The sequence below is a fragment of the Phaseolus vulgaris genome, chromosome 9 (genome assembly GCF_051622355.1).
Source record: "Phaseolus vulgaris cultivar YP4 chromosome 9, ASM5162235v1, whole genome shotgun sequence".
NCBI lineage: Eukaryota > Viridiplantae > Streptophyta > Magnoliopsida > Fabales > Fabaceae > Phaseolus > Phaseolus vulgaris.
Genome location: NC_143506.1, coordinates 17041327 through 17066150, shown reverse-complemented (window position 1 = coordinate 17066150; position 24824 = coordinate 17041327). Strand labels below are relative to the sequence as shown.

General features: G+C 45.1%; 1 pseudogene; it reads left to right on the top strand.

The window, feature by feature from the left end:
* Nucleotides 1–5410: 5410 nt before the first annotated feature.
* Nucleotides 5411–10587, top strand: LOC150025198 (uncharacterized; annotated as a pseudogene).
* The last annotated feature ends 14237 nt before the right edge of the window (nucleotides 10588–24824 follow it).

Genomic DNA, 24824 nt, shown 5'->3' with positions numbered 1-24824 from the left:
CTTAGCCCAAAGTTGACTAGGCTCGACTTTGATCTGAAATGTCTTGGTCGACTTTGGCCCATACCGACTCGATTCGACTTGGGCCGACTTGACTCAACCTGGGCCCGGATTGTCTTGGTTCAACATGGATCGGGCCAGGTCAAAATCCAACCCAAACGACTCAACATTTGTGCGGGCCTGGACAACTCGACATCAGCCCGGGCCCGGACGACTCAACATCAGCCCAGGCCCGGACGACTCAACATTGATCTGGGCCCTCTCGGCTCGACATCGGCCCAGGCCTAGATGACTAGACATCAGGCCCGGGACCATGCAACTCTACATTGGCCCGGTCCCGTACGACTCAACATCGATACGGGCCCGTACGATTCGACATCGGCCCGGGCCTGTATGACTGGACATCGGCCCAGGCCCGTATGACTCAAAATCGTCCCAGGCCCGTACGACTCGATTACCTCCAAGCTAGTATGACTTGACATCGGCTTCCGCCCATTCGACTCGACATCGGCCCGTGACTGTAACACCCGACATCGGCCCAGGCCCGTACGACTCGTCATCAACACAGGCTCGTACGACAGGAGTTAAGCCCGAGACCGTACGACTTGAAATCGACACGGGCCCGTACGACTCGACATCGGCCCGGGCCCGTACGACTCGACATCGGCGTGATCAGATTGACATTGGCCCGGGCCCAAACACTCGACAACGACCCGAGCCCGATCGACTCGACATCAGTTCAGGCGTGCGCTGCTCAAAATCAGTTCGAGCGTGCGCTGCTCGACATCAGCTCGGGCCCGCTCGACTCAATATCAACTTTGGTTCGCTCGGCTCGACATTGGCCCGGGCCTGGACGACTCGACAATGGCTTGGGCCCGCTTTGCTCGACATCAGCCTTGGTCTAGTTGTCTGGATATCGGCCCAAGCACGCTCGACTCCATATCGAACCCGAAAGACTCATCTTGACATGGGCATGGACCGGCTCGAGTAGACATTGGCCCGGCCGACTCGACTCGATATAGGACCCGGCCAACTCAATATCGGCCACTCAGCTCGACTTAGCCCAAGGTTGACTAGGCTCGACTTTGATCTGAAATGTCTTGGTCGACTTTGGCCCATACCGATTCGATTCAACTTGGGCCCGGACGACTCAGGTTTACGTGGACTTGGGCCGACTTGACTCAACCTGGGCCCGGATTGTCTTGGTTCAACCTGGATCGGGCCAAGTCAAAATCCAACCCAGACGACTCGACATTTGCTCGGGCCTGGACAACTCGACATCAGCCCGGGCCCGGACGACTCGACATTGATCTAAGCCCTCTCGGCTCGACATCGGCCTAGGCCTAGACGACTAGACATCAGGCCCAGGACCATACAACTCTACATTGGCCTGGTCCCGTACGACTCAACATCGGTACGGGCCCGTACGACTCGACATCGGCCTGGGCCTGTACGACTCGACATCGGCTCAGGCCCGTACAACTCGACATCGAACTGGGCCTACTTGGATCGACATCGTCCCGAGCCCGCTCGGATCTTCATTGGCCTAGGCCCGCTCGACTCAACATCGGCCTGGACCCGCTCGGCTCGACATCAGTTTGGGTTCGCTCCGCATGACAATGGCTCGATCCCGCTCGATTTGACATCATCCCGGGCCTGCTCAACTTAACATCGACCCGTGCCCTCTCGGCTCAATATCGGCCTTGGCTCGCTCAGCTCGAAATCGGCCTTGGCTCGCTCAGCTCGAAATCGGCCTTGGCCCGGACGACTCGACATCGGCTTGGGCCCGGACACTCAACAACGACATGGGCCCGAACGACTCAAAATCAATTCGTACCTGCTCTGCTCGACATCGGCCCTGGCCTGCTCGGCTCAACATCTTCTCGGGCCCACTCAACTCAATATCGGCTTTGGCCCGCTTGGCTCGGCATTGGCCAAGGCCTGGACGGCTCAACAATGGCTTGGGCCTGCTCGGCTCGACATCAGCCTTGGCCTAGTCGTCTGAATATCGGCCCGAGCTCGCTCGACTCCATATCGAACCCGAAAGACTCAGCTCGACATGGACATGGACCGGCTCGAGTAGAAATTGGCCTGAGCCAACTTGGCTCGCAATCGGCTCCGACCGACTCGGATCGACTCAATATCGGCCACTCGGCTCGACTTGGCCCAGGGTTGACTCGGCTTGACTTTGGTCTGGAACGACTTGGTCGACTTTGGCCCATACCGACTCGATTCGACTTGGGCCCGTACGACTCAGGTTTACGTGGACTTGGGTCGACTTGACTCAACCTGGGCCCGGATTGTCTTGACTCAACCTGGATCGGGGCAAGTCAAAATCCAACCCAAAATGCAATTTAGATAATCCAATTCATATCTAATCCATATCCAATTAAGTTGATGAATTTAAAATCCAAAAATATGGATTTGAATTTGAGATAAATCCATTTAAAAACTAATATGGATTTAGATAATTAGTATTGGATTTTGTAATTTGGATTTTTTTTCCTACCTTACTCTTTGTATATGCTCCAGCAACCCCATGAAGTGGATCATAACTTCAATAAAGTTAAAGAAATTTACTATAATGTTTGGGATTAAAAAAGCTAAGAAAAGTTCTATATCACAGTTTTAAACATCATCCCCAAAATATACTACCAGAATGTGAATAGGGGAGAGGACTGCAGTGTCCTGATAGATTCAAAATCAACAGTTAACCTGCAAAATTTCAAGCATGGGGTAAGAAAGGATTGAATCAGTAGAAGCATGTATGAATATAGAACATTTAAATATCTTATTAAAATAAAAAAAATTGCGTGTTGTAAGAACAACTGCCTCATATGTTATACCTAACTGGATACTCAAAAAGGAAAAGGCAGGAAAATCTATTAAAAGAAACTTATACAGCTAGACGAATTTAAACATTTTCTTCTTTCAATGTTCTCCGGTTTTGCTACTCAATTGATAGTTGTCATCATGATATGACGTGACTTAAGAAATCCAACTGCATAAAAATTATTGGTATTGATGCAGAGTGTACAACGAAGTTGTAAAATCTTACTTCTATTTTATATAATCACTTGCTGAATCAAAAACCTCAACATCAAATGGTCCTTCAGGGCTTGTAAAATTTGTAACACCTGTTGTTGTGGTGATATCCACCAGGGTAAACAATCAGAGAATGGGAAAATTAGGTTAGATTGAACAAAAAAAAAATACCTTGATTAAAAACAAGGTGATATAAATAAAGAAAAGGGGAAAATTTGTAGCCAGGTCTTGAGCAGTACATCTGGAAGATATGCAGCAATCAGGTACTCCTTAATTGTTGTAGTGAATTCATATATCTTGTTAGTAATTCCCTCTGGTGCAGGTCCACCGTTTTCCATAATCCCAAAATCCTACAACATGGAAAAAAATGACAGTTACAATGTTAGGAAGAAAATAAGAATAGGAAAATGAAAGGAAAGGTGTACCATAGGAGAAACATTAGGAACCTTACATAGGAGAAACATTAGGAACCGTTAAGGGAGCGGTTAGTGGTTAGTGGGGGGTATGGTTGGTCTTTAAATAAAGACCAACAGGTTTTGGGAAAGGGGACTTTTGAGAGGATTAGATTGTGTCAACAGGAATAGTCCTGTGAGAAAGGGAAGTTGTTCCCTTTTTTGAAGGTTTGACTTCCTGTAACAGTGAATCTCAATGAACAGAGGAATTCTCAGCATCCTCTCTCTATCTTTGTGTGTCTCATTTTTTCTTTTTCTGGGTTCCTAACATACAATCATTTGGAGTTAATTTTACAACCAATTATATCTCAGTAGTATAATACCACCCAAGGGAGAAACTCCCTTCCACTCCTACAGTTACCTTTGGAAATATTGACCATGCTAACTTAATTATGTCTCGTTGATATCTAAGAAAAACTACAATTTTAAAACCACAAGACTATTTTTAGGAAGGGACAGTCTGGAATATTTTCATGGTTACATAAAACACTATGTTAATGCTCACATAGATGAAGCTTGTCACTGAACTCCTCCCTGCATTTTAAAAATAATAGTGTAATTACATGTTTCCCTGCTATTTCTTGCTTTTGGTTTTTGACTAATAACTAATCATTTTAGTTTCTAAAATTAATTTTTATCTGAATAAACTCACAAAATTAATGTTTTTTAAATTATAAATTTTGAATGTGTTAAGAAGACATTAAAGGCCAAAAAACACTTTTGAATCCTATACTATCTAATAAGTACTTTCATTATTTATTATAATTCTCCAATCTTGTTTTATTCCATGATATTTGTCTACTAGTATTTCCTAACTCACATCAAAATACATACTATAAAAAAATCTTATATACATGTGTGTAGTTTATCATTTCTATATAAATATAAACATCATCAACCTTCCAAGCCACACGTAATGAATTCATAGTTATAGCTATTTGCTTGAGTAGAACCTGCATAATCACCAACCTTCGCATCCACACGTGAGCGCATTCACTGAACTTCATGCACGCCCATCATTCCTCAGTGACGAGTAATCTTGGAAGAACTAAATTAGTAAGCCATTGAAACATTTTTCAGACAAAAGGAGTGCCTGCAATAGAAATTGAAAAGAATAACAAAAGATGAACTTACCAGGTCTTTGGGGGAGAAGATGGACACTCTATTTTTGTATTACTTGCAAGATAGAACAAACGGTTTGAACCAAAGAGAGAACAAGAATAACAATTGCTGCAATGGTAGCTACAATTTGCCAAGGACTTCTACAATAATCACGCCTCAGAGTTGACTTCAAATTATTCCAAGGATTTTTGTGAAAGGCACTCAAGTCTTGACAGATACGAAAGTAATCCAAACTGAGAGTTGATTCCGTTACATTTTGCATAAGAGCATTAAACCTTTTAGCCACAGAATAAGTATCTCCTAGCCAGTTAACCAGTACGATATTGTACGCAATTAATTTAATAATGATAGAATCTCATGATTACTAGATCCCAACCTAATTACTTGTAATTTAGGGAGAGATAGTCTCCATACACTTGTATATATTTGTGTCTCATCTTCATTCTAATAGAATAATGAAAATATTCATACTGACATTTGGAGGCATTCAAATATTTCTTAAATACTTTTTTTTATCCAAGGAAGAAGGTACGTCATTATCTACAGTATTCCAGCCAGCCGAATACGATACCCCACTAACTTGAGCGTTGGAGTGCCATCTGCAGGTACCCCACCCGCCTGAGGAGTCATCCTACGAGAAGAACCGAAGGAGGAAGTGAAGCACGACCGACCGAGTGACATCCGAAGACAATAGTTCTCCCAGTCCCCAACCTAGTTCGAGAACAATTGGCGCCCACCGTGGGGCCGAGGAGAGCCAGCAGCAACCACAACAGTAGATGGTATCAACCCGCAGCATGGCAAGCATGACCGAAGCAGATCAAACAGCAATGATGATGGCCCTTCAGAAGGAGCTAGCAGAGATGAAGAAGGCGCACGAGGAAACTGCTAAGAAGAATGAGGAGGAGATCAAAAACCTCCAAGAAGAGAACAAGCGGATGAAGAGACTGGTCGAGGGGGTGCCATCCCTCGCCATGACTAATCAGGCCGGCAGGTCCCATGCCACCGGGGCCGGCGTCCAGGCCGAGAAAGACACCAAGAATGACTTCACTCTGGAAATGGATGGGGAGTCCCATCCCAGCAAGACAATCAACACTACCGCTCCAGCGGGTCCGGACCGACGCCATCCATTCACCGACCGTGTCATGGAAACCCCCTTGCCAGACAAGTGGAAAGGCTTCAACAGGGATCGTTATGATGGGACGACCGACCCAGATGAACACGTGGACGCGTACACGACCCACATGAGCCTGTACACCACGGACGACGCAGTATTCTGTCGAGTCTTTCCAACCTCTCTAAAGGGCAGCGCTCTGAGCTGGTTCACCAAGCTCCCAGCACACTCTATAGACTGCTTCGAAACCCTGGTAGCCAAGTTCGACGTCCAGTTCGCAACAAGCCGCCCCCACCATCTGACATCCATAGCCCTGGTCAGCATTCGTCAAGAGAAGGGAGAGTCCCTCCGAACGTTCATTGACCGGTTCAGCAAGACCGCTATGAGCATTCGCAACCTCAGCCCTGAGGTGGCGATGCATCACATGCTGACCGCCCTCAGACCCGGCCCATTCGCCAACAGCCTGTGCATGCAGCCTGCTACCAACCTGGATGACCTTAGACGCCGAGCGGCCAAATTCATGCAGCTGGAGGAACTTCGTGAATTCAGAAACAACGCCCGAGCCGAGGCAAGCGGGGAAAAGAAAGAAGACAGAGAACGGCAAGGAAGGTCCCGAACCGGTCGGGACCAAAAAAGGGACAATCGCGGACCCCGCTTCTCCCGCTACACACCTTTGAACGCGGAGAGGAGCAAAATTTTGCAAGAGGCCCTGAGCGCCGAGCTAATACCACCGCCCCGAAGGGCCTTGAGCCCAGAAAATGCCGACCGCAACAAACGATGCCGGTACCATAAGAATACCGGCCACTCTACCGAAGAGTGCCAAGCCCTGAAGGACAAAATTGAGGAACTTATCCAAGCCGGGCACCTCAGACGCTTCGTGCGTGGGACCCGAGAAACGCGCCGCTCCCCATGCAAGGAGCAAACGGTTAGGAGAAGAGACCGAACTCCCCCAGGCCCACGAGAGGGCGACAGGCGGGGAGACCGACGGGGACGAAGAGACGACCCCCCACAAATCGACACTCGCAAAGGCCGAGAAGTGATTAACACCATAGCCGGAGGGTTCGGTGGCGGAGGCAGTACCAACAGCGCGCGCAAGAAGCACCTTCGCGCCGTCCACCAAGTAAATCTCGTCTCCGCCCGACCAAGGATGCCACCAATCACGTTCACAGACGAAGATTTCAAGGGGATAGACCCAACCCAGGACGACCCCATGGTGATATCGGTCGATATCGATAACTTCACGATCAAAAAGACCCTCGTGGACCAAGGGAGCTCGGTCGACATATTGTACTGGAAGACCTTCAAAGCCATGAGAATACCGGAGGAGGAAATGATGCCCTACAACGACCACGTAGTCGGCTTCTCAGGGGAACGCGTAGGGACGAGGGGTTACATAGAGCTGTACACAACGTTCGGCCTGGAAGGGGCCAGCAAAACCCTCAAGATCAGATACCTGGTCATAAACGCCAACACGTCCTACAACATCCTCCTCGGCAGGTCGTCCCTTAACAAACTTGGAGCGATCGTCTACACACCCCACCTAGCAATGAAGTTCCCTTCCCTCTCGGGCGACATCCTGACCATACATGTAGATCAAAAGGTCGCCCGAGAATGTTACGCCGAAAGCCTGCGAGTCGAGCCCACACAACAGGGGCCCAGCAGCAGCCGCTCGCCTAGGTGAAAGATAGCCGGTCGTGGAAGAAGCCCCGCCGGCACTCACCCCAACCAAAGAAGGGCATCACCATGGCAGATCTAGATCCCAGGGAAGTTGAGCCAAGACTTGAAGCCAAGGACAAGCTGCGTCAAGCCGAACTCGACGGGGAGGATCGGTATACAAGCATAGGCACGGCAATGGCCGCCGCCGATGCGGACTTCGTTCACCAAACCCTCAAAAGAAACGTGGACCTCTTTGCTTGGACGACGGCCGATGTACCAGGAGTCCATCCGGACATCATCACCCATCGCCTCTCGGTATATAAAGAAGCCCGCCCGGTCGCGCAAAAGAAGAGGAACCATGGAGAGGACAAGCGGCTGGCCGCCAGAAGTGAGGCCGAGAAGCTCTTGAAAGCCGGCTTCATAGCCGAGGCACGATACTCCACTTGGCTGGCCAACGTCGTAATGGTTAAAAAGTCAAGCGGCAAATGGCGGATGTGCGTAGACTACAAAGACCTCAACAAGGCGTGCCCCAAGGACTCATATCCCCTTCCCAACATCGACCGGCTCGTAGACGGAGCGGCCGGCCACAAGATATTGAGTTTCTTAGACGCCTACTCCGGCTACAACCAGATCAACATGCACCATAGCGATAGAGGTAAAACGGCCTTCAAGACGGACGGTGCAAACTACTTTTACAAGGTTATGCCGTTCGGCCTAAAGAACGCCGGGGCTACCTACCAGAGGCTCATGGACAAGATTTTCAAAGGGATGATTGGCCGAAGCGTAGAGGTGTACGTGGACGATATCGTGGTGAAGTCCGATTCGTGCGGCCAACACATCAAAGACCTGCAAGAAGTCTTCGACGCCTTAAGAAGGGTCAACATGCGCCTTAACCCCGAGAAGTGCGCGTTCGGCGTTGAAGGCGGCAAATTCCTCGGCTTTATGCTGACCCACATAGGAATCGAAGCGAACCCCGACAAGTGCAAGGCCATAACGGAGATGAGAAGCCCGAAAAACTTGAAAGAAATTCAACAACTGCTTGGCCGGCTGACAGCACTTTCCAGATTCGTACCCCGCCTAGCCGAACGGATCAGGCCGATAGCCACAATGCTCCACAAAACTTCTAAATTCAGCTGGAACGAGGAGTGCGAGCAAATCTTCGGTCAGCTCAAAGAATTCCTATCCTCGCCGACCGTCATCCAAAAGTCCCGCCTAGACCTACCCATAGTAGTCTACCTAGCAGTATCGGAGGAAGCGGTCAGTGCCGCCCTCGTCCAAGAGGTGGACCGCGAAGAACACCCGGTATACTTTGGCAGCCAGACGCTCCATGCAGCCGAGACCAGATACCAAATGATAGAGAAGGTGGCACTGGCCCTGGTGCTGACAGCAAGGAGAATGCGCCCATACTTCCAGAACCACGAAATCAGGGTAAGGACCAACTATCCCATATACAAAATTTTGTCTAAACCCGATCTTGCAGGACGAATGATAGGGTGGTCGGTCGAGCTTTCAGAGTTCGACATCAAGTACGAACCGAGGGGTGCCATTAAATCCCAATGCCTAGCGGATTTCACAGCCGAGCTCCCCAGGAACACAGAAACCTCAGCCAAATGGGTCCTTTACGTGGACGGCTCCTCCAATAAAACGGCCTGCGAAGCCGGGGTCGTCCTCGAAGGGCCTGGGGACTTGCTGATTGAGCAAGCCCTCCAGTTCTCCTTCAAAGCAACGAACAACCAGGCAGAATACGAGGTCATACTAGCCGGCCTCAACTTAGCGAATGACCTAGGCGCGCGAGAGGTCGCATGCAAGAGCGACTCCCAGTTGGTCGTCGGCCAAATCAAAGGAGAATTCGAAGTCAAGGAGCCCCTCCTCCAACGATACTACCACACTGTCCGTAACGTCATGACCAAATTCGACGCGGTGGCGGTCCAACACATACCACGGGAGGAAAACGAACGTGTCGATGCACTCTCTCGCCTGGCATCTACGAAAAAACAAAGCCACCACCGATCGGTCGTCCAGGTGCGACTAGCACAACCGAGTGTAGGTGACGCCGAGTGCATGACAATCACCGAGACCCACACATGGATGACCCCAATCACTCAGTACTTGGAGCACGGGACATGCCAACCGGGGGAAGAGAAGAACATCAGACGGCAGTGCGCCCGGTACACTATGATCGGTCAGGACCTATACCGAAGGGGGTACTCAACGCCACTCCTAAAGTGCCTCACCAACGAACAATCCCAATACGTGCTGCAAGAAATCCACGAAGGGGCGTGCGGAAGCCACTCCGGAGCCCGAACGATGGCAGCCAAAATAATCCGCGCAGGGTATTATTGGCCGACCATCCACGGAGACAGCGCTGACTACGTCAAGAAATGCCAAAAATGCCAAGAGTTTGGCCCCCTCCACCACCGAAAACCAGAAGAACTGCACAGCATGACATCACCCTGGCCGTTCGCCATGTGGGGAATGGACATCATCGGCCCATTCTCACCAGGCAAAGGCCAGACAAAGAATCTGCTGGTCGCGGTAGATTACTTCACCAAGTGGATCGAGGCCGAACCACTAGCCACAATCACCGCCCGAAACGTCCAAAACTTCGTGTGGAAAAACATAGTATGCCGGTTCGGCATACCACACTCAATAGTCTCTGATAACGGTCGGCAGTTCATCGATCAAGGCCTCATGACTTTCTACGACGACCTCGGCATCAAATCTCTCACAAGCTCCGTCGAGCATCCACAGACGAACGGACAAGCTGAAGCGGCCAACAAGGTTCTGTTGAACGAGCTAAGGAAGAGGCTCGGCACTGCCAAGGGAAGATGGACGGAGGAACTGCCCGAGGTCTTATGGGCATACCGCTGCACCCCACAATCCACCACACAAGAAACCCCTTACAGCCTCACGTACGGCACCGAGGCCATGATACCAGTAGAAGTCGGGAAGCCATCCATCCGACGCCAACTCTTCGACTTATCCCTCAACAAGGAAAGTCTGGCGGTCGGCCTCGACCTCTTGAACGAGCTTCGAGATAAGAGCAAGATACGAGAAGCGGCATGCAAGCTCCGAGCGGCAAGGAGATACAACTCAAAGGTCCAGCCCAGAAGCTTTCAACAAGGTGACCTCGTCTGGAGAATGCGCAGCAACGCTAGGAAGTCGGACGGCAAGTTCTCATCAAATTGGGAGGGACCATTCTGAATCCGAGAAGTGGGAGAAGGGGGAGCTTATCACTTAGAACACCTATCGGGAAAAATTGTACCTAGGACGTGGAATGCCACGCACCTAAAGTTTTATTTCAGCTAAAAACATGAATAAAATATACGCACTCTTTCCTCGCCCGGCCGGTCCATCGGTCAGAGAGGTTTTAACAAGGCGTTTCATACATAAGTGTATACAATGAACGACAAAAATGGTTCGGCCAGGATGTAGCCTTAATCGGCATACCCTCCCGTCACATGCACGGTTCGGCCAGGATGTAGCCTCAACCGGCATACCCTCCCGAACCCGTACCCACTCGGCCAGGACGTGGCCTTAATCGGCATACCCTCCCGTCACATGCACGGTTCGGCCAGGATGTAGCCTCAACCGGCATACCCTCCCGAACCCGTACCCACTCGGCCAGGACGTAGCCTTAATCGGCATACCCTCCCGTCACATGCACGGTTCGGCCAGGATGTAGCCTCAACCGGCATACCCTCCCGAACCCGTACCCACTCGGCCAGGACGTAGCCTTAACCGGCATACCCTCCCGAACCCACTCGGCCAGGACGTAGCCTTAATCGACATACCCCCCGAGACATACACAACGATCGGCACAAGTCCGCCTAAAATAAACGCCTAAATCGAATTCGCTAAAAGGACGGCCGACTTACCGAACTCCGTTACAATCACTTGGTTGATTTTAGTCATCACAAGTTACTCAATTTATTACATCTACCGACCGGTTGTTCCGTTCTTTTTACTTTGTTAATTTTACGATTTAAGTTTAACCATTCCAGCCCATTCGGCTCGTAAAGGCTCGATCGTCCAGAAAATGTAGAAACAATTAAAGAAGGAAACTTATATTAAATTGAAGATAGGTGGGGGCCACACCCCGGCCCCAAGGGTCCAAAATTAAAGCTGACCGCCTAATCTACGATATTCAACACCTCATTAGAGGGATCAGCTTCAACTTCTTCAACAGGAGGAGGACCGGCCGCTGCAGGGACCAAACGGCCATCCACAACTTCCATGTCTTGGTTAAATTGACCAGAAGGAGGTGGACCGCCATACAGCACCTCGGCCTGTCGGACGGCAAGATCAAAGCTCTGGCCGATGAGCACGATGGTGTCCTCCATGGTCTTCAGAACTTCAGCCTCCGCCGCCATCTTGGCCTCGCGCTCGGTCGCAGCTTCCTCCTCCCTTAGGGTGGCCCGACGGTCGGCCGCCTCCAATGCCTTGCGAAGGAGAATAACCTTCGCAGCTTTGTCGGCGTCGGCCTTCTCCAGCTCGGCCAACCTATTCTGGCGCAGCTCCAGCTCGGCCGCTTGCGCACACAACTTCTTTTCGTAAGTTGTGTTGGCCTCCACGGCCTGTTTTAGGTTGTGCCCGGCCTCCTGGAGATCGTGCTCGAGGCGCGATATGTCCTCGACCCGGTTCCTCCGAGCGTCCGCCCCCCGGCGGGCCAAAAATAGACCCCGGCAGATCATCTCGATGCCGCCGTCAAGGAGGTCGTCGTCGGGGACCGACCGGATCTCACCCTCGATGTTGGAGGGCAGTTTGAAGCTCACGGTCCTTGAGAAGGACCGGTCGTCCCCAACCAGCGCGAGCATTGATCCGCCCGCAGTGGCCAAAGGCACCGCCACCCCCGTCGGAATAGGGCGGTTAAAGTCGTCAGTAGGGGGGGCAGTCGGCCTAGAGGACCGCGCTGGAGGAGGAGTGGGCATCTGACCCACCGCCCGAACGGTTCGGGCAATATTGTCGCCATCGCGGCCACGCTTCTTGGAGGGGCCACCCTCCTCCGCCCGGGGCCTGGCACTGGTGGCCCCCCTCTTCTCGTTCAGCTTGTTCTTGAACGAGTGCAACATCCCAACGGCTTGGAGGATTTCTCTCTTTGCGATTTCTACAAACCAAACAGAGAACAGTCAGTCAGAACAAAGCGCAGAAAATAACAAGACTAAGTGCATGGAAAAGAGCATACCCTCGAAAGCCTCCGCGTGATCGGTCGCATTGTACAGCGACATGAGCGGTCGTGCGGGGAGCTTCCTGGGGAGACTATCAAATAAAGCAAAAACGAGCCGCTCATGCTCGCTCGGATGCACCGGCCTCGGCCAATCCGTTATCTTCGTCGGACTCCTCGACCAAAAAAGAGGGAAACGAGACCGATCAACCTCGTCAAAAAAATAACGTGTTCCGGCCGGCTCCACGTACACTTTAAAGAACTTCTCCTTGAAGTTCTTATAAGAGGCCGTGAAGGGCTTAAACAACACGTTTCCCGCCCGACTGACCAGCGATTGCCAACTGGCAAGCTTGGCCGGGTACGATGAATAAAAATGAAGAAAACAGGAGGGAAGAGGGCGCAACCCAAACGTCCGGCAAACAATGCGAAACGCTTGCATCGACGCCCACGAGTTGGGATGAAGCTGAGTCGGAGCCACGTTCAGCTCCTTCAGAACCCCGGCCGTAAAGGCATCAAAGGGGAGAGTGATGAGAATCAACTAAAGGTGGCTTTTTATAATGAAGAACAAGATCATTCGCCTTCACATTTAAAGTTTTTCTTGTTAATCTTTGCAAAAGATGAAGGCCAAAGCCCACAAAAGCCCAAAGACCATCCCATGAAGGGCAAGGCCAAGTTTTAAATAAATATTGTTTAGAAAGGTGCTTAGAGGGAAACATTAGAAACCTCTATTGTTAAAGCATCTTTTAGTCTTTAGTTAAGAGTCTTAGGGGGGGTGTATTAGTAGATAGGTGTAGGAGTAAATAAGGAGGTGCCAAAGTGAGAGAAAGGATCACACCTTCCTCATGCCTTGTTTTAGGCGCAAATTCTAGAAGCTTTTTGGGAGGGAGTTTTTTTTGAATTTGTGTAGCTTACATTTCAGCACCTTAGGCTATAAATAGAGGTGCTCTCTTTGTAAAATTCAGATTTGAATTTTATCTAAAGAAACTATACTCAAAATTGGAGTGAGCATTTGGAGAGCTTTGAGCTTCTTCTCTAGTCTTATCTTGAAGGACCATGGTTTCCTCAAGTGGCGGCTTCCACACTCATCTAGGAGCATCCATTCTTCTAGTGGCGTGATCATCCAACCATTCCTCCATCTTCATGAGCATTCTCTTCTCCTTCCTTTCTTCTTCTTCAATTTGTTCTTATTGCCTTGAGTTTTGAGTTGTTTTTGTTTCGGTTCCTTTAATTTTCCAGCACCTATTTTCTGTTTAGTTTTTAAATTCTGTTCGGTTCTTTTGTTTTGAAGTTCAATTCTGTTCGGTTTGTTCTTTTCCTTCTCCTTTGTTGATTCAATTTGACAATATTTGGTTCATCCAAATGAGTTTGGGATTTGGTACTTGTTTTGGTGAGTTCTTGATCTTAGAACTATGATCCAACTTCTAAGAAAGTGCCTCTACATTTTCCAGCTCAAGGTGATTCCTCAAAGTGTCAAGAATCTTGTTCTATGTGGCTATTGGAATCACATCATGTGGTATCATGAGTCTTAGGTTCATTCTTGTTTAATTGTTGAGTTGTGTGCACTTTAATTTCAAGAGCTCTTTAATTTCTTGCAATTTTAGTTGCTGTTTTAGAATTTTAATTGAGTATTCTTGCTGTTTTTCTTTTGCTCCAAGTGTTTGTGGAAAGGTTTATGGCACTCATAATTCTTATGAGTATGGTTGCTCTTTTGGAATGGCATTATCCTTCCTAGAGTTTACCTTAAGCTTCCTTTCATTTGTTACAATTTGTGTTGTGTCTTTTAATTTTTGAATCATGTCAAGTTGTGTCTTAGTCATGTTATTCCATATATGTCATTACTTCTAGTAGTACTTTTATTGTTTTGATTGTTTCTTGCTTTGGTGTCATATAATTTTCTGAATTGATGTTGATCCTTTGTGCATTTTCTTTTTAGAATTGAGTTCATACTTGTATTCTAGACCTATACAAGTTCCACTACATCATTTTCTATTATGTCTTTGCTAGTTCATCATTCTGTTTTTTTATTCCTATTAGGATTCCTCTGTTTCTGAAAAGAGTGCTTACTGTTTTTCCTTATTGCAACTGATTTACGTACTGTAAAATTCTGAAATTCTGGATTTGAGATATTCAAAGTGTTAGAAAAGAATAGAAAAAAGAATCATTCAAAAATATGAAGTACACAAAAAATGATAAATAAAATAAAAAAAGTGTACATTCCTGCCGAAAAAAATACGGTAATCTGGCAGTGATTTTAAAAACTTTATTTCTCTCAATTGGCTTACTGTTTTTAATTGATTCCAGTGCCATTATTGAGTTAACATCTTGAAGTTTCTGTGGTATAAATTTCATAATCCAGTTCGCTCTACAACGTTCCAGTTAAATCAGTGAATATCAAACACAGTTTGCATAAAAAAAAATTTTCCAGTAGCTAAATTTTTTTGTTTTCTTCATCTCCTCTAGTGCTTTTCCTTAGGTTTTCTTTTGTGTGCCTACTTTTCTCATTGAGTTCTTTATTTTCTTGATTGTCTTTCATTCTTACTCTTTGAGTTTGTCTTACATATAGTATTCCTTTTGCAATTACCTTTCCTTGCTTATACCTTTTCTTGTTTGTCTTTATTGTTTCTTTGGTTTTGTGGTGGTTTGCTCTTAAGATTGGTGTGCTTGCTTTGACATATTTCATTTGAGGATTCCAAGGCCTCAAGATCAGATTGGTGCAAGAACATTGTTTCTTTGAGAGTGATCTCTTTTTTTCAGCTTCATTTCACTTCGGCAGTTTCATTGCCAAAGCTCACTGTTTTTGCTAATTTTTAACTTGTTTGCTGTTTTTGTGTGTTTGCTGTTTTTTTAATTACAAATGGCTGGATTTTCAAGTGATGCATCCTACAAGCAAAATTCTCCTTCCAAAGCTTCAATCCTTGGTGAATTACATGAAGCTCAAAGAACCATTAGACGGTTGGAGGAGAAAATGCAAAAGATGGAGGTCCAACAAGCTAGACCATCTCCTTCTATCCATGATGGACATCATTCTCATAGACCATCTTCAAGAGCTTCTTCAAATGATGTTGGCCGTGAAGATGACCATAGGAGAAGGAGAACTCCACCCCAATTCCTTGGACATAGACATCACAACCAAGGGGAGAGACCTCACTATGGCAATGGCTACTACCAAGATGCAAAGGCTAGGCTACCTTCGGTCAAGCTTCCTTGTTTCAATGGCTCAAGTGATCCTAATGTATATTTAGATTGGGAGGCTAAGTGTGAACAAATATTTGAGATCCATGAGATCCAAGATGAGCATAAGCTTAAGCTAGCCACCCTAGAGTTTAGTGATTATGCCATGAAATGGTGGCATGGAATTGTAAAGGACATTATCTATCACAAGGGTCCTCCCGTGGACTCTTGGAACTCTTTAAAGGATCAAATGCGCGCTAGATTTGTGCCCCCACATTTTAGGAAAGACCTCATGTTAAGACTCCAACGGTTTCAACAAGGCACGCTAAATGTGGATGAATATTATAAAGAGCTAGAAACGCTTGTGCTTAAAATTGAATTAGAGGAAAGTGAGGAAGCTATGATTGCTAGGTTTGTGAGTGGTCTTAGGAAGGATATTCAAGACTTTGTTGAGTTACACGAGTATTCATCATTGGGCTCTTTAGTTCATCTTGCAATGAAGGTGGAAGCCCAACTTGCTAAGAAAAACTCTTTCAAAAATGCTTCCAATGATGGATACTACTCCAAGTCTTGGAGAACCAAAAATTCTTTTTCTAAACATCCTTCCAAAGATTCTTCTTTCAAACCCAAGGATCCTACGCCATCTACTTCTAGGCCTAAATCCCCAATTAAATCGTCTAGTCAAAAGTGTTTTAAATGTTTGGGATATGGTCACATTGCTGCTAATTGCCCTTCTAAAAGAAGTATGTACATGCATGAAGGCATTGTAGTTAGTGAGCATGATTCCACTTCACCTAGGCATTCTTCACCTTCTAGACCATCAAGTGAAAATGAGAGTGAAAGTCCTTGTGAAGGTGACTTATTGATGGTAAGACGTATGTTGGGCACAATTCCAAAATCTTTGAATGATACTCAAAGAGAAAATATTTTTCACACCCGATGTCTTATCAACAACAAGTTATGTTCCTTGATTATTGATGGGGGAAGTTGCACTAATGTGGCTAGTACAAGAGTTGTGGAGAAGTTAGCCTTACCCACTATCTCTCATACCAAGCCCTACAAATTACAATGGCTTAGTGAAGTAGGTGAAATCATGGTGAACAAACAAGTCCTCATTAACTTCGCTATAGGAAAGTATAAAGATGAGGTTTTATGTGATGTTGTGCCCATGGAAGCTTCTCATCTTCTTTTAGGAAGGCCTTGGCAATATGATAGACATATTTTACATGATGGCCTATCCAATACAATGTCTTTTTCCTTCCTAGGGCGCAAGGTTATATTAAAACCCCTCTCTCCCAAAGAGGTTCATGAGGACCAAATAAAAATGAAAACTAAAAGAGAAAATGAGAAAGAAAAAGAAGTAAGTACTACACCGAGTCACACCATTTTCTCCTCTAAATCCATCATGTTGACTCGTGCTATACCTCAAATGGACCCTCCAAGGTCTTCTTCTTCTTTATCTTTTTCATTACCCAAGGTTCCTATTTCAACACCACCTTGGTTAAAATATGTTAGGGATGATTTTTTCATACCTCCTAATGGGTTTCACCATTTAAGAGGTCTTTTTCCAAAAAATATCATCATTCCCAAACAAATTTTTCCAACTTGGTTGATTCATAGGACCTCCTTTTCTGCAATCCCTTTGATTCCCTCTACTCAGTCATGTATTCCTTTTTCTTACTCTTTTGATTGTAAAAGTGCACTGACTTTGTTATATGCAGGGATTCAGAATTCGTGGGCGAATTCTCTCCAACTCGGGGAGTATGATGAGAATCAACTAAAGGTGGCTTTTTATAATGAAGAACAAGATCATTCGCCTTCACATTTAAAGTTTTTCTTGTTAATCTTTGCAAAAGATGAAGGCCAAAGCCCACAAAAGCCCAAAGACCATCCCATGAAGGGCAAGGCCAAGTTTTAAATAAATATTGTTTAGAAAGGTGCTTAGAGGGAAACATTAGAAACCTCTATTGTTAAAGCATCTTTTAGTCTTTAGTTAAGAGTCTTAGGGGGGGTGTATTAGTAGATAGGTGTAGGAGTAAATAAGGAGGTGCCAAAGTGAGAGAAAGGATCACACCTTCCTCATGCCTTGTTTTAGGCGCAAATTCTAGAAGCTTTTTGGGAGGGAGTTTTTTTTGAATTTGTGTAGCTTACATTTCAGCACCTTAGGCTATAAATAGAGGTGCTCTCTTTGTAAAATTCAGATTTGAATTTTATCTAAAGAAACTATACTCAAAATTGGAGTGAGCATTTGGAGAGCTTTGAGCTTCTTCTCTAGTCTTATCTTGAAGGACCATGGTTTCCTCAAGTGGCGGCTTCCACACTCATCTAGGAGCATCCATTCTTCTAGTGGCGTGATCATCCAACCATTCCTCCATCTTCATGAGCATTCTCTTCTCCTTCCTTTCTTCTTCTTCAATTTGTTCTTATTGCCTTGAGTTTTGAGTTGTTTTTGTTTCGGTTCCTTTAATTTTCCAGCACCTATTTTCTGTTTAGTTTTTAAATTCTGTTCGGTTCTTTTGTTTTGAAGTTCAATTCTGTTCGGTTTGTTCTTTTCCTTCTCCTTTGTTGATTCAATTTGACAATATTTGGTTCATCCAAATGAGTTTGGGATTTGGTACTTGTTTTGGTGAGTTCTTGATCTTAGAACTATGATCCAACTTCTAAGAAAGTGCCTCTACATTTTCCAGCTCAAGGTGATTCCTCAAAGTGTCAAGAATCTTGTTCTATGTGGCTATTGGAATCACATCAGAGAGAGACATGCAGGTCCGCAAAAAGACAACCATACATGAAGAAAAAGGGGGGCTCGGTAGATGACCGCTCCCTATACACACGATCTTCCAAAGAGCAAGGGCCGAACGCCAACAGAGATTCCTCGGTCGAAGCCTTCAAAACAGGAACCTCGTCCAAAAACTCGGCGACAGAAGCGTCGGTAAGAAAAGAGGACGACACCTCACATACCCGGGGATCTACCCAGGCCGGCCCCACATGGGGTCGCGGCCCCTCAAAAGGGGACGAACGATCCAACGCGTTACCAGCGTCTTCCCTCACCAACCCTGGAGAAGGGACCCTCTCCACGTCCCCGACCGGGGAGGCCCGGCCGGAGGAAGAAGAAGAAGAAGAGGAAGAAGACGAACAAGCGGGGGGAGACTCGGCAAGAGCAGACATGACTAACCTTTGGACGAACGAAGAAGGCAACTGAGATCGGTCGGATTGATTCGAGGAGTCGGAGCTCAAGCAAAGATAAAGCGTAAAACATCACTGTTCCCAGCCCCTATTTATAGCCCGGGAGGACCTCGGAATCCCAAACGTCGCAAGAACCTCAACCGTTGGATTCGCTTGATCCAACGGTTCGCATCACTTGGCGCCCAGAAAAACCCCTCATTAATGCGCGTCACGTCAATCGCTCAGGCGCCCCCAAACATCACTTCACTCATCATTACACCGTCCGCCCGGGACCCATTCGTCAGACTCTTCGGCTGTACCACCTCTCGAGCCTGGGAGGCAACTGTACTGGGATGACCGACCGGTCATGTGACCCAGTCAACCCATGTGTCAAGACCATACTTTAAGGTACGAGGTCGACCATGTGTCACACGTGGCCGACCGACACAAGGTGCTCAAGTCAAAGGTTGACCCAATTAACGAAGGTTAACCTATGGTTAGGAAACGACCTAATCCAACCCTAATCGCTAAGTAACCCCCTAATCCGGCCCAACAGCGAGGGCCCATCAAGGTAATATAAATATCACGCATTTCAAGGAAGAAGGTGCGTCATTATCTACAGTATTCCAGCCAGCCGAATACGATACCCCACTGACTTAAGCGTTGGAGTGCCATCTGCAGGTACCCCACCCGCCTGAGGAGTCATCCTACGAGAAGAACCGAAGGAGGAAGTGAAGCACGACCGACCGAGTGACATCCGAAGACAATAGTTCTCCCAGTCCCCAACCTAGTTCGAGAACAAGAAACAATTAATTTACTTAATTCTCTTTAAATGAAAACAATTATAGTAACAAACCTTGGTCTCTACTCTTGAAAGCTAGGGTCCTTAAATCAAAATATGAGTTTCGAATGGTTTATAGATCGTCATCTCTTTGGCCTGGAATTAAGCAGTTTTATTCTACTATACTTGATTATACTTCTTGGACTGTTGGTACAAGTTCTCTTGTTAATTTTTGGAATGATAAATGGTGTGCTACTACTTCTTTAGCAAATATTGCAGGATTATCTGATGGTGCTAGTATTCCGGATACAGTCTCTCAGTTTTGGACAGGTAGTGATTGGAATATTCCATTGTCTTTACAGCAGATGCCTCATCTTTTTAGTCATATCATGGTTAGGGCGGTACAGGATATTCCTAATTGGATTCTAGATGAGTCTGGTCGTCTCACTCTTAAATCAACTAGGACTTTTTTCTTGGATCCAGGGGTTTCCTGTGGTTGGGGTAAATTTATTTGGTCTTCATATATTCCGCCTTCCAAAACTCTTGTCCTTTGGAAAGTTTTTCATGGGCGGCTTCCTACATATCAGCATATTCAAAATAAAGGTTTGCATATTTGTTCTATGTGTACGCTTTGTGAAAAACACGAGGAATCTATTCAACATTTATTTTTTGAATGTGCTAATGATTTGCGTATTTGGAGTTGGGTTCAACACATTTTTCCTACTTATCATTTCTCTAATATGGATGATCTTCTTTCTTTTATAAGAGTGATGGTAGTCCGTTGGTTAAATTAATTAAGCTAGTTGTGATAACTTTTTCTATTTGGATGATATGGCGTATGAGGAATTATGCTCGTTTTCAGGATAAGATTGAGGTTTCTAGGGCTATTTTGGTTATTAAAGACTTAACTTGTCTAGTGGTAATTCGTCCAAAGCTTCAATGAAGAATGATATGTTTGATTTCAATGTGCTAAAGTTTTTTGGTATTAACACTCATACTGGTAAAGTTCTACGTCCTCTTCCTGTTAGATGGGAGTTTCCTTCACCAGGCTGGGTAAAAATTAACACTGATGGGGCTACTAGGGGATATCCTGGTCTTGCTACTTGCGGAGGTATTTTTCGTGGGAGTATGGGGGAATTTATTAGAGCTTTTTCTGCGTTTCTTGAAGTTCAGACTGCTCTGGTTGCTGAGTTTTATGGGGTTATACATGCTACGGAGGAAGCTCAAAAGATGGGGCTTACTAATGTCTGGCTGGAATGTGATTCTGCTTTGGTTTGTGCTGCGTTTACTGCTAGGACAAATGTTCCTTGGATGCTTCGTAATCGATGGAATGCTTGTCTTAATTACTGTGGGAAAATTAGGTTTACAGTTACTCATATTTCGTGAAGGAAATACGTGTGCTGATAAGTTGGCTAATTTAGGATTTTTCATAGAGAACCTTTTCTTTGGTATAACAGGCTTCCACCTTGTCTGTTCTTATAATTCTTTATGAATAGGTATAGTCTACCTATGTATCGTTTTTGTTAACATATGGGTTTTGGTCTAGTCCCCCGTATTTTTGTATATATTTTTTTTTGTTTAATAATTTTTTTTCATGTGATGGTAAATGATTGTACTTGAAGTGTCAGCCTAGCTGAAATCTTAAGTGGCATAGTAATACCTAACATGAAAGCTTTTATTTTAAAAAAAAAATATTCTATCCACTGAGAAAAAAAGTGGGATGGCAGACATACCCACCTCACCCCACTTATGTAACTAACTCAAAAGATATAAAAAAAAAAATTAAAAGTTAACTTAAAGCTTTTTTTTTTCAAACATCATCATGAAGTGGTATAATTATGCATTGTTAATTCTAAAATTAAATAGACAAATCTAATTCCTAAGTGCATGTTTATATTAAAGTTGACAAACTCAAGTTTAGGGTAAACTTAATTTCGAAAACTGAATTTGCAGAAGCAACATGTGCTTTGCTTCTGAAGTTTTAAATTTCTACACAAAATTTTAACGTAAAAGTATATTTATTTAGCGTAGCAAAATACATCAGGGAACAAAAATTATTTTTCAAACTGATTTAAAAACTAAAAATTAAAGAAAAAATAAAATAATAACCGCTTTACTAATAGTTAATATATTTTATTAATTTTATATATCTCATGTGTAGAGAAAATAAATAAACAAGATAAAAGGGAGAAAAACATTTTAAAAAGAGTTATATTTTATTAATCAGATACCTATTACATACGAGTAATATTGAATTTACAAATTCTACATACGATTCTCTATATTTATGTGATAATTGTTTTTAGACTTATATGATAATGGTTTTAAACTTATATCTATAAGTATATATAAACCTATATATATAACAAATTTTCTATTATAACTACTTTTTTTTATATACAATTTTTTTTTTATTTTATCTTATTTAATATATTTTATTTTATTAATACAATAAAGTATTTTATCATTTAATATAAATTATTTAAAAAATATTTTTTTTTAATTTTTTAAATTAATATTAATATATGATTTTTATATAACTCCTCATTGTTTTCTTAATTCTTTATTTTTTAAAACAACAAAAGAATATACTCTCACACATTTTCGCACTAAATCTTACATATAAAATAAAATAGCATATACTTTTAATCACTTTTTGCACTCTATTGTTTGCTGCATGTAGGATATATTTCTATAATCGTAAAAATTGAGTAAAAGAGAAAAATATGGATATAGAAAGACGTTGATTTCCACTAGAAGTAAGTTACTGTGATTATATTCTGATCTCAATACTCAATACTCCCCTGCAAAAGCTTAAAGTGAAACTCTTACATAACTTGTTGGAAAAAAAAAATGGAATGATAACATAAACAAAATTGAAAAAAAATATATTGATAACTCTTAAATCACCTCACACTACCCTTCTAGTTGTTTTTAATGTTCTAGATGTTCTTGTTAGGAAGACATGTATATAGTGTAATTGTTAAACCACGTAAATATAACTATTTTCCTAACTTTTAAGTGTATAGAATGATAAAGCTCTTCTGTTGATTTCAGTTTAGATGCAGTAAAACCACAAAACAACAACGTTGTAGCTAAGCAATACATTAAATCTTAATTTGCAGCACAGACTAGTAGAACAACACTGAACTTCAGGAAAAGACTACAAGAATCTGTAGAACATCTAGATAAGAAAACCATCGAAACATTTTCAGAGAAAAGGAATCGAAATTCAAGAAAGGCGAGTGGAGAACAAAGCCTGGTTTGATAATATCATATCAAGAAGATTAGGTAATGGGGGCAAAAGTAAAATTCTAGTGGGATAAATAAGGTACATTCATAGACAGTTTCTTCAAATTGTATATAGGGTCAATACAACAACATGAAGTAAGTAACATGAGAAGTTGGGTGGGAGACTCATGGGAATGAAGAACATGTTGGTGTAGGGAGTTGTTTGCATAAGAAAATCCTCTCTTACAGTTGAGATGGTTGGATGAAGAAAAGGTACAAAACAATGTGGAGGAGGATAAATGGTGGTGGAGGGAGAAGCATAATGAAGTTTGAAACAGTTGAAAACAGGGAGACAGTGCTAACGTCCCTCTAAATATCATTTTCTTCACTTGGAGAATTATTAGGAATACTATCCACAAAAGTCAATTTGAGAAAAAGGAACATAATACAATTACAATCCGAGTAGTTTTGGTTGTTTTGTCAAAGAAAAAAAAAACATAATACGATACAAAATCCAATCCATAATTATCCAAATCTATATTAGTTTTAATCTATTTAAATAATTTATTTCAAATTCATATTCATATTTTTGGATTTTAAATCCAATCCATTTAATTGGATGTGGATTAGATATATATATTGGATACATTTTTGGATTATCCAAATTACATTTTGGGTTGGATTTTGACTTGACCCAATCCAGGTTGAGCCAAGACAATCCGGGCCTAGATTGCGCAAAGTCGACCCAAGTCCACGTCGAGACGAGTCGTCCGGGCCCAATTCGAATCGAGTTGGTATGGGCCAAAGTCGAACCAAGTCATTCTGAGTCAACCTTGGGCCAAGTCGAGTTGAGTGACCAATATTGAGTCGACCAGAGTCGGTCGGAGCTGATATCGAGCCAAGTTTTTTCAAGACCAATGTCTAATAGAGCCAATCTAGGCCCATGTCGAGTCATCTGGGCCTGGGCTGATGTCGAGTCGTCCGGGCCCGGGCCGATGTCGAGTCGTCCGGGTCCGGACCGATGTCGAGTCGTTTGGGCCCGAGTCGATGTCGAGTCATCCGGGCTCAGGCCGATGTCAAGTCGAGCAGGTCCAGGCCGATGTCGAGCCGAGCAGGCCAAGGTCAATATTGAGACGAGCGGGCTCGGTCCGATGTAGACCCGAACAAGCCCAGGCCGAAGTCGAGCCGAGTAGTCCAAGGTCGATGTCGAGCCGAGCAGGCTTGAGCCGAGCGAGACCAGGTCGATGTTGAGTTGAGCGAGCCCAGATCGATGTTGAGTCGTTCAGGCCTGAGCCGATGTCGAATCATCCGGGCACGGGCTGATGTCGAATCATCCGGGCACGGGCTGATGTCGAATCATCCGGGCACGGGCTGATGTCGAGTAGTTCGAGCCCGGGCCGATGTTGCGTTGAGCGGGCCAAGGCCGACAATGAGCCGAGCGGGCTCAGGCCGATGAGTCGAGCAGGTCCGGGAGCTAGCCCGGGCCGATGTTGAGTCGTTCGAGCCCATGTCGATGTCGAGCTGAGCGAGCCAAGGCTGATATTGAGTCGAGTGGGCCCAGACGGATGTTGAGCCGAGCGGGCCCGGGTTGATGTTGAGCCGAGCGGGTCCGGGCAGATGTCAAGCTGAGCGGGCCCAGGCTGATGTCGAGCCATTCGGGCCTGGGCCAACATTGAGTCATCCAGACCCAAGCGAATGTCAAATCGTCCAGTCCCAGGCTGATGTCGAGTCGTTCGGGCTCGAGCCGATGTCGAGCCGTCTGGGCTCGGGTCGATGTCGAGCCTTGCAGTCCCAGGCCAGTGTTGAGCCAAGCGGTCCCGAACCGATGTCGAACCAAGTGGGCTCGGACCGATGTCGAACCGAGTTGAATCGACTTAGGCCCAGTTAATTTGTAATTGACAAAGTGGATTTAATCTAATTAACAAAGTGAAT